General features: G+C 38.6%; 1 non-coding gene across 1 annotated transcript; it reads left to right on the top strand.

The window, feature by feature from the left end:
* The first annotated feature begins 6,508 nt into the window (after nucleotides 1-6,508).
* On the top strand, nucleotides 6,509-6,612 carry LOC148548550 (small nucleolar RNA R71). Its single transcript, XR_015897243.1, has one exon. It is a non-coding gene; the product is annotated as a small nucleolar RNA R71 (small nucleolar RNA).
* The last annotated feature ends 907 nt before the right edge of the window (nucleotides 6,613-7,519 follow it).

Raw genomic sequence — 7,519 nt, 5'->3', positions numbered from 1 at the left:
GTACAAGTACCCTCTAATGTGCATGGTATCATAAAGCTTCTGGGATCCTTAAGCTTTTCTAGTAAGCTTGTTAGGATGACTGCACTACATTCTTCAGTGAGAAAAACTTTTTCTGTTTCTCTCCAATCCTTCATATGACTTAAGATCTCTTTCATGAACTTAGCATAAGAGGGTATTTGCTCAAGTGCCTCTGCAAACGGAATCTTTATTTCAAGAGTCCTGAAATAGTCTACAAAGCGGGCAAATTGTTTATCCTGTTTCGCTTGGCGGAGTTTCTGAGGATAAGGCATCTTGGCTTTATATTCTTCAACCTTAGTTGCTGCATGTTTATTTCCTATAGAGGCAGGTTGAGAAGCCTACTTGAGGGAGTTATTATCAGCACTTGCAGGTGTCTGATCCCTCATTGGCATTTGAACACCAAGATTGGATGTGGATTGGGCGTTTAACGCCAGATTTCTACCATTTTCTAGCGTTTGAACGCCAAAACTGGACATGGATTGGGCGTTTAACGCCAGTTTTTCACCATTTTCAGGCGTTTGAACGCCAGACTTATTCCTCTATGGGCTCTTACTGTCCTCAGAGGGATTTTGGGTAACAGGTTGCTCATCCTCTGTCAGTTGTTCCTTTCTTGGCTTTCTGCTGCTTTGAGTTGAGATATTTAATATTTTTCCACTCCTTAATTGAACTGCTTGGCACTCCTCTGTTATCTGTTTTGATAACTGCTGTTTTATCTGATTCAATTGTGATTCCATATCCTTGTTAGCAATTTTTGTTTCTGTAGCATCTCCTTAAATTCTGCTAACTGCCTTATTATAGAAGATAGTTGCTGATTGAGTTCAGCAACTTGTTCCTAAGGACTAAAGTCAGTTAATAATGCCTTAGCTTCTTCTTTCATGGAGGACTCATTACTTATGTACAGATGCTGATTTCTAGCAACTATATTGATAAGCTCTTGAGCCTCTTCAATAGTCTTTCTCATGTGCATAGATCCACCAGCTGAGTGGTCTAGGGATATCTGAGCTTTTTCTGTAAGCCCGTAGTAGAAGATGTCTAATTGTACCCACTCTGAAAACATTTCAGAGGGGTATTTCCTTAGCATCCCTTTGTACCTCTCCTAGGCGTTATAAAGGGATTCATCATCCTCTTGTTTAAAGCCTTGGATGTCCAGCCTTAGTTGTGTCATCCTTTTTGGAGGGAAATATTGATTCAGGAATTTGTCTGATAACTGTTTTCATGTTCTTATGCTTGCTGTAGGTTGGTTATTTAACCACCTTTTAGCTTGATCTTTTATAGCAAAGGGAAACAGTAATAATCTATAGATATCCTGATCTACTTCCTTGTCACGTACTGTGTCAGCAATTTGCAAGAACTATGCCAGAAACTCAGTAGGTTCTTCCTGCAGAAGACCGAAATACTGGCAACAATGAGCTGAGGATTTAGCTCAAAACTGCTTGCTTTGATGGGAGGTATACAGATGCTACTCCCATATGCAGTAGTAATGGGGTTAGCATATGACCCCAGAGTCCTTCTGGACTATTCATTTCTACTTAAGTCCATGATGGAGAAAAGGGAATTGATATGAATTACAAATAAAATATATTTTTATTTTTATTTTATTTAAAAAAAATGAATAAAAAATTAAAATAAAATAAAGTAATTAGAAATTAAAATATAGATTTCGAAAAGTAAGAGAAAAATAAATTAAAAACTAAAATAATTACTTAATTAAGAATATTTGAAAAACTTTGGATATGATTTTTGAAAACGATTTTGAATTTTGAAATTTCAAAACTAAGATAAGATAGAATAAAAAAAATTTAAAATAAAAATCTGAATTTTTTTTAAAGGAGAATTCGAAAATCGATTAAAATAAAGAGAAAAGATATTTTTGAATTTAATGAAGAAAGAGAAAAATAGTAAAAATGACACCAAACTTAAATTTTTAGATCAAAACAAAGGAAACAAACAGGAAAACTTTGAATATCACGATGAACACTAAGAACAACTTTTGAAAAATTTTTAAGAAAACAGAAACACAAAGGACACCAAACTTAAAAATTTTGTACTCTAAGCACTAATAATTCGAAAAAAATGAAAGAAAAATAAACTTATACAATTGGCACCAAACTTAAAATACGAAACTAAACTCAAACAGAAGACTAAATCATGAAGTTATTGGTTTTTGAAAATTTTTGAAAATAATTTAGAAAAATAAAATAAGGATTTTAAAATTTTAACCAAAAACAATAATAGAAGACTCTAAACCAAAAAGAAAAATTTTTCCTAATCTAAGCAACAAAATAAACCGTCAGTTGTCCAAACTCGAACAATCCCCGCAACGGCGCCAAAAACTTGATGCACGAAATCACAATCACACTTTTGCAATTCCGCACAACTAACCAGCAAGTGCACTGGGTCGTCCAAGTAATACCTTACGTGAGTAAGGGTCGATCCCACGGAGATTGTTGGCTTGAAGCAAGCTATGGTTATTTTGTAATTCTTAGTCAGGATACCAGTAATGATTCTTAGTTTTAATTGCAAAAAGTAAAAGAACATGAAATAAATAATACTTGTTATGCAGTAATTGAGAACAGATTGAGGTTTTGGAGATGCTTCGTCTTCTGAATCTCTGCTTTCCTCCCATCTTCTTCTTCACAGACGCAAGGCTCCTTCCATGGCAAGCTGTATGTTGGTGGATCACCATTGTCAATGGCTATCATCTGTCCTCTCAGTGAAAAGGGTCCATGTACATGGCTAATCATCTGTCGGTTCTCACTTGTGTTGGAATAAGATCCATTGATCCTTTTGCGTCTGTCACTACGCCTAATACTTGTGAGTTTGAAGCTCGTCACAGTCATCCCTTCCCGGATCCTACTCAGAATACCACAGACAAGGTTTAGACATTCTGGATCTCAGGGATGCTGCCAATTGATTCTAGCTTTTACCACGAAGACTCTGGATTAACGGATTTGAACGCTCTTTTGTCAGGAGAGACAATCAAACTCCTGGACCAGGAGCCCAAGAGATATACACTCAAGCTATTACAGATAGAATGTAAGTAGTTGTCAAGCACGTGTTCATAGGTTGAGAATGATGATGAGTGTCACAGATAATCACATTCTTCACGGTTAGGTACAAGTGAATATCTTTGAACAGAAACAAGCGTATTGAATAGGAAATAGAAGTAATTGCATTAATTCATCGATACACAGCAGAGCTCCTCACCCCCCAATCATGGAGTTTAGAGACTCATGCTGTAGAGATACAATGTAAAATGTGAAAATGTCATCAGATGCAAAATAAATCTCTAAAAGTAGTTTTTATACTAAGCTAGTGACCTAGGTTTACAGAAATGAAGTAGACTAAGATAGATAGTGCAGAAATCCACTTCTGGGGCCCACTTGGTATGTGCTTGGGCTGAGCATTGAAGCTTCCATGTGTAGAGACTTTTTGGACCTAAACGCCAGGTTGTAGCCTGTTTCTGGCGTTTAACTCTGGTTTGCAACCTGTTTCTGGCGTTTAACGCCAGAATAGGGTAAAGACTTGGCGTTAAACGCCAATTTGCATCGTCAAAGATTGGGCAAAGTATGGACTATTATATATTGCTGGAAAGCCCTGGATGTCTACTTTCCAACGCAATTGAGAGCGCACCAATTGGGTTTCTGTAGCTCTAGAATATCTATTTCGAGTGCAGGGAGGTCAGAATCCAACAGCATATGCAGTCCTTTTTCAGCCTCTGAATCAGATTTTTGCTCAGGTCCCTCAATTTCAGCCAGAAAATACCTGAAATCACAGAAAAACAAACAAACTCATTGTAAAGTCCAGAAATGTGATTTTTGCATAAAAACTAAGAAAAATATACTAAAAAGTAGCTAGATCCTACTAAAAACTACATGAAAAAACCCCCAAAAAGCGTATAAAATATCCGCTCATTAGGCGGTAAAATTAGAAAGTGGAATAACTACTTTTAATAATTTTTGTTTTTAAATAACTAAGTGCTATTCATGAATACAACCCAACTGGCTGATTAATTGTTCATATATGCAACATTGGTGACACCAAACTTAGTTTGTGACCATGTGGTGTAAAAAGAGTTGATTAAAGCTCTAAGAGTAACACAAAGTGAATTGTGTTCTTGTCCTCTTAGTATGCCTGGAACACCAAACTTGTTGTTCACTATATGTTGCATATAAGGATTCATCTAAGTGTTTGTCAGAGTTGATTTGAAATTCATGAACCTTGCTTTATTAACTACTTTAATCATCCTAAAAAGAAAAACTGAAAGGATATAAAACATGGGTTGCCTCCCATGAAGCGCTTCTTTAGCATCATTAGCTTGACATTTTGCTTTTGTTAGGGTGGTTGGTAATGCTTCAAATCTTCCCCTCTCGCAGTGAATCTATCTCTGTTGGCTTCATTAAGAATCTCCACATGTTCCAAGGAGAGAATTCTGCTGATGGTATAGACTTTAGGTAGCTGAGATGGAATGGTGGGTAGATAAGGTGGAATAGCTGGGAAATGAGCAGAGATTACTTTGTCCCCTGGGGAGAAATCCTCTGTAGGAATCTTCTTGTTCCTCCATCCCCTTGCAGCCTTCTTCCATGTTTCTTTTACTGCTATCCTGCTCCTTGTGGCCTCTTTTTCCAGGGAAACTTTGTTGCTAGTCTCATATGACTCTGGTGGGTTTAGCACCTCTTGGGTTTCCTTTAGCTGTTGTACCTTCTGACTGTATTGTTTGTCAACTAAAGGGATTCCCAAGAGTATTGTTTGTGTTTCAGTGCTTGTTTCTTCCACCAGTGCCTTATTGTGATCTCCCATTGATTCCTTATTTTCTTGATCTGCTTCTTGTGAGGGTCTGAAGACATTGAAGGTGAGTTGTTCATCATGTATCCTCAGTATTAACTCTCCTCGCTCTACATCTATGTGTGCTCTGGCTGTGGCCAGGAATGGCCTTCCCAATATGATTAAATGGAGGTAACTCTCTTTCATCTCCAAGATGACAAAGTCTGTGGGAAGTAAGTAGTTCCCAACCTTTACCAACACATTTTCAACCACTCCTACTGCTTATTTTTGAGTTTTGTCAGCCAGCTTGATGACTACGTCTGTGGGCCTTAGCTCATTGATCTGAAGCTTCTTCATGAGGGATAAAGGCATTAAGTTGATGCTTGCTCCTAGGTCATAGAGTCCTTTATCAATTACTGTTTCTCCTATAACATAAGGGATGCGAAAACTCCCTGGATCCTTCCTTTTTGTAGGCAACTCTGTTTGAATGAGAGCACTGCACTCCTTATTCATCAATATTGTTTGTCCTCCCTTTAGTGAACTTTTCTTGGTCAGCAGCTCCTTCATACATTTAGTGTATGAGGGCATTTGTTGGAGAGCCTTGATGAATGGTATGTTTACATGGAGAGATGCAAACATGTCGAGGAACTTTGAGTACACTTTCTTTTCTACACCACCCTTGAGTCTATGGGCAAAAGGTGCATCTGGGTTCAGAATCTCCTTTTCCCTTAACCCTTTCTTCTGTGTGGAGTTGATTCCTTGGTCACCCTCTTCTTGCTTCTCTACTGAAATATCTTGAGAGTGTTCTAAGGGTTTGTTCAGTTTTTTTTCACTCCCCTCATCATTTAAGGTGACCACCTTGCATTCTTCCCATCTTACTTTCTTTGCTTCACCTCTCGGATTTTTCTCTGTGTCACTTGGGAAGCTATCAGTAGGTTTAGGAATCTTCTTAGAGAGGTATCCCACTTGAAATTCAAGCCTCTTGATGGTGTCTCCCTGGTTTTTAATATTAGCTCGCACCTCATCCTTGAACACTTTGTTGTCTTGGATTTCCTTGCATATACCTTCAAGTAGAGTCTCAATTCTGGAGAGTCTATCTTTGGATGGTGATGGTGAGTTGAGGTTGGAGGGGCGAGAATGGCCATTTTGGTTTTGATATGGATGTTGAGAGGTATTGTTGGGTGAGTGTTGATATGATCTCTGTGTGGGATGTTGGTGAGTTGTATTATTGTTGGGGTTGTGACGTCTCTGATCTTGGCCTTGGTCTTGTTGATTTCCCCACCCAAAGTTTAGGTGGTTCTTCCAACTAGGATTATAAGTTTTGGAGTATAGATCATGGGTTTGCCTAGCTGAGTTTCCAATGTAGTTGGCTTGTTCCTGGTCACCCTCTTCCTCTGCATTCACTCCTTCTTGAGCTGCTGATGAGGTGGTGACTACTGTAACTTGGTTTCTTTCCATCTTCTTGGTAAGGTCAGCCAGCTGCTTGGTGATCATCTTGTTTTGAGCCAGCAGCGCATCCATGTTATTTAGCTCCATTACTCCTCGAGTGTTGCCGATTTCAGAAGCATAGAAGTAGTCATTCTCAGCTACAGTCTCGATGACATCTATGGCTTCTTCAATGGTCTTCTTCTTGTTCAGAGATCCTCCGGATGAGTGGTCTACTGCCTTCTTTGATTCATAAGAAAGACCCTCATAGAAGATGCCTAACTGCACCCATTCATTGAACATGTCTGGCGGGCATCTTCTTGTTAAGTCCTTAAATCTCTCCCATGCTTCATAGAGAGTTTCACCATCTTATTGCCTGAAGGTTTGTACCTCAGCTCTCAACCTGTTGATTCTTTGAGGAGGATAGAATCTCGCCAAAAATTTGTTTACTACATCTTCCCATGTTGTTAAACTCTCCTTCGGGAAGGATTCTAGCCATTTAGATGCTTTGTCCTTGAGTGAAAAGGGGAACAGAAGCAGTCTATAGGTGTCAGGATGAACACCATTAGACTTCACAGTATCACATATCCTTAGGAAGGTGGTGAGATGTTGATTGGGGTCTTCTTGGAAACTACCTCTGAATGCACAGTTGTTCTGGACTAGGGTGATGAGCTGGGGTTTTAGTTCAAAGTTATTGGCATGTATGGTTAGCTTTTGGATGCTACTTCCACAGTTTCTTGGGTTTGGATTGATATAAGAGCCTAGAACTATTCTCTCTTGCCCAGCATGATTTACTGGACCTTCTCTGGCATGGTTGTGAGCTTCTTCTTCATGGTGGTTCTTCATATTCTCCTCCATATCTGGTTCAAAATACTCTTCCTCTTCCTCAGTACTAACGACTCTCTTCCCTCCTGCTTCCCTCCTTAGTCTAAGAAGGGTCCTCTCAGGTTCAGAATCAAAGGACGTTGAGACCACACTTCTTCTACCTATCATACAACCAACAAAGCAAAAAACAAGAAAGGAGATGAATGAAGAAATTACTCTTGTTAGAATAGCTGTTAGTGTGAGTGATGCAATATATCAAACAGTTAGTGGGTTAGTGAACTGAATTGTAAACAATGACGAAAACATAACAAACGGGTAAGGGGTAAAGGGAAGAAAATAACTAAAACTGAAAGTAAATCACTCAAATGGAATTAAACAAAACAAAAGAAAAATGCTCAATCTAGTTATCCTCCAACTTAATCATTGTCGATACAAAATAAATTCCCGGCAACGGCGCCATAAACTTGATGCATGGAAACTTGTCTCT

This window comes from Arachis ipaensis, chromosome B8 (genome assembly GCF_059453495.1).
Source record: "Arachis ipaensis isolate K30076 ecotype BB chromosome B8, ASM5945349v1, whole genome shotgun sequence".
Taxonomy (NCBI): Eukaryota; Viridiplantae; Streptophyta; class Magnoliopsida; order Fabales; family Fabaceae; genus Arachis; species Arachis ipaensis.
This window is presented reverse-complemented; position numbering and strand designations above follow the sequence as displayed.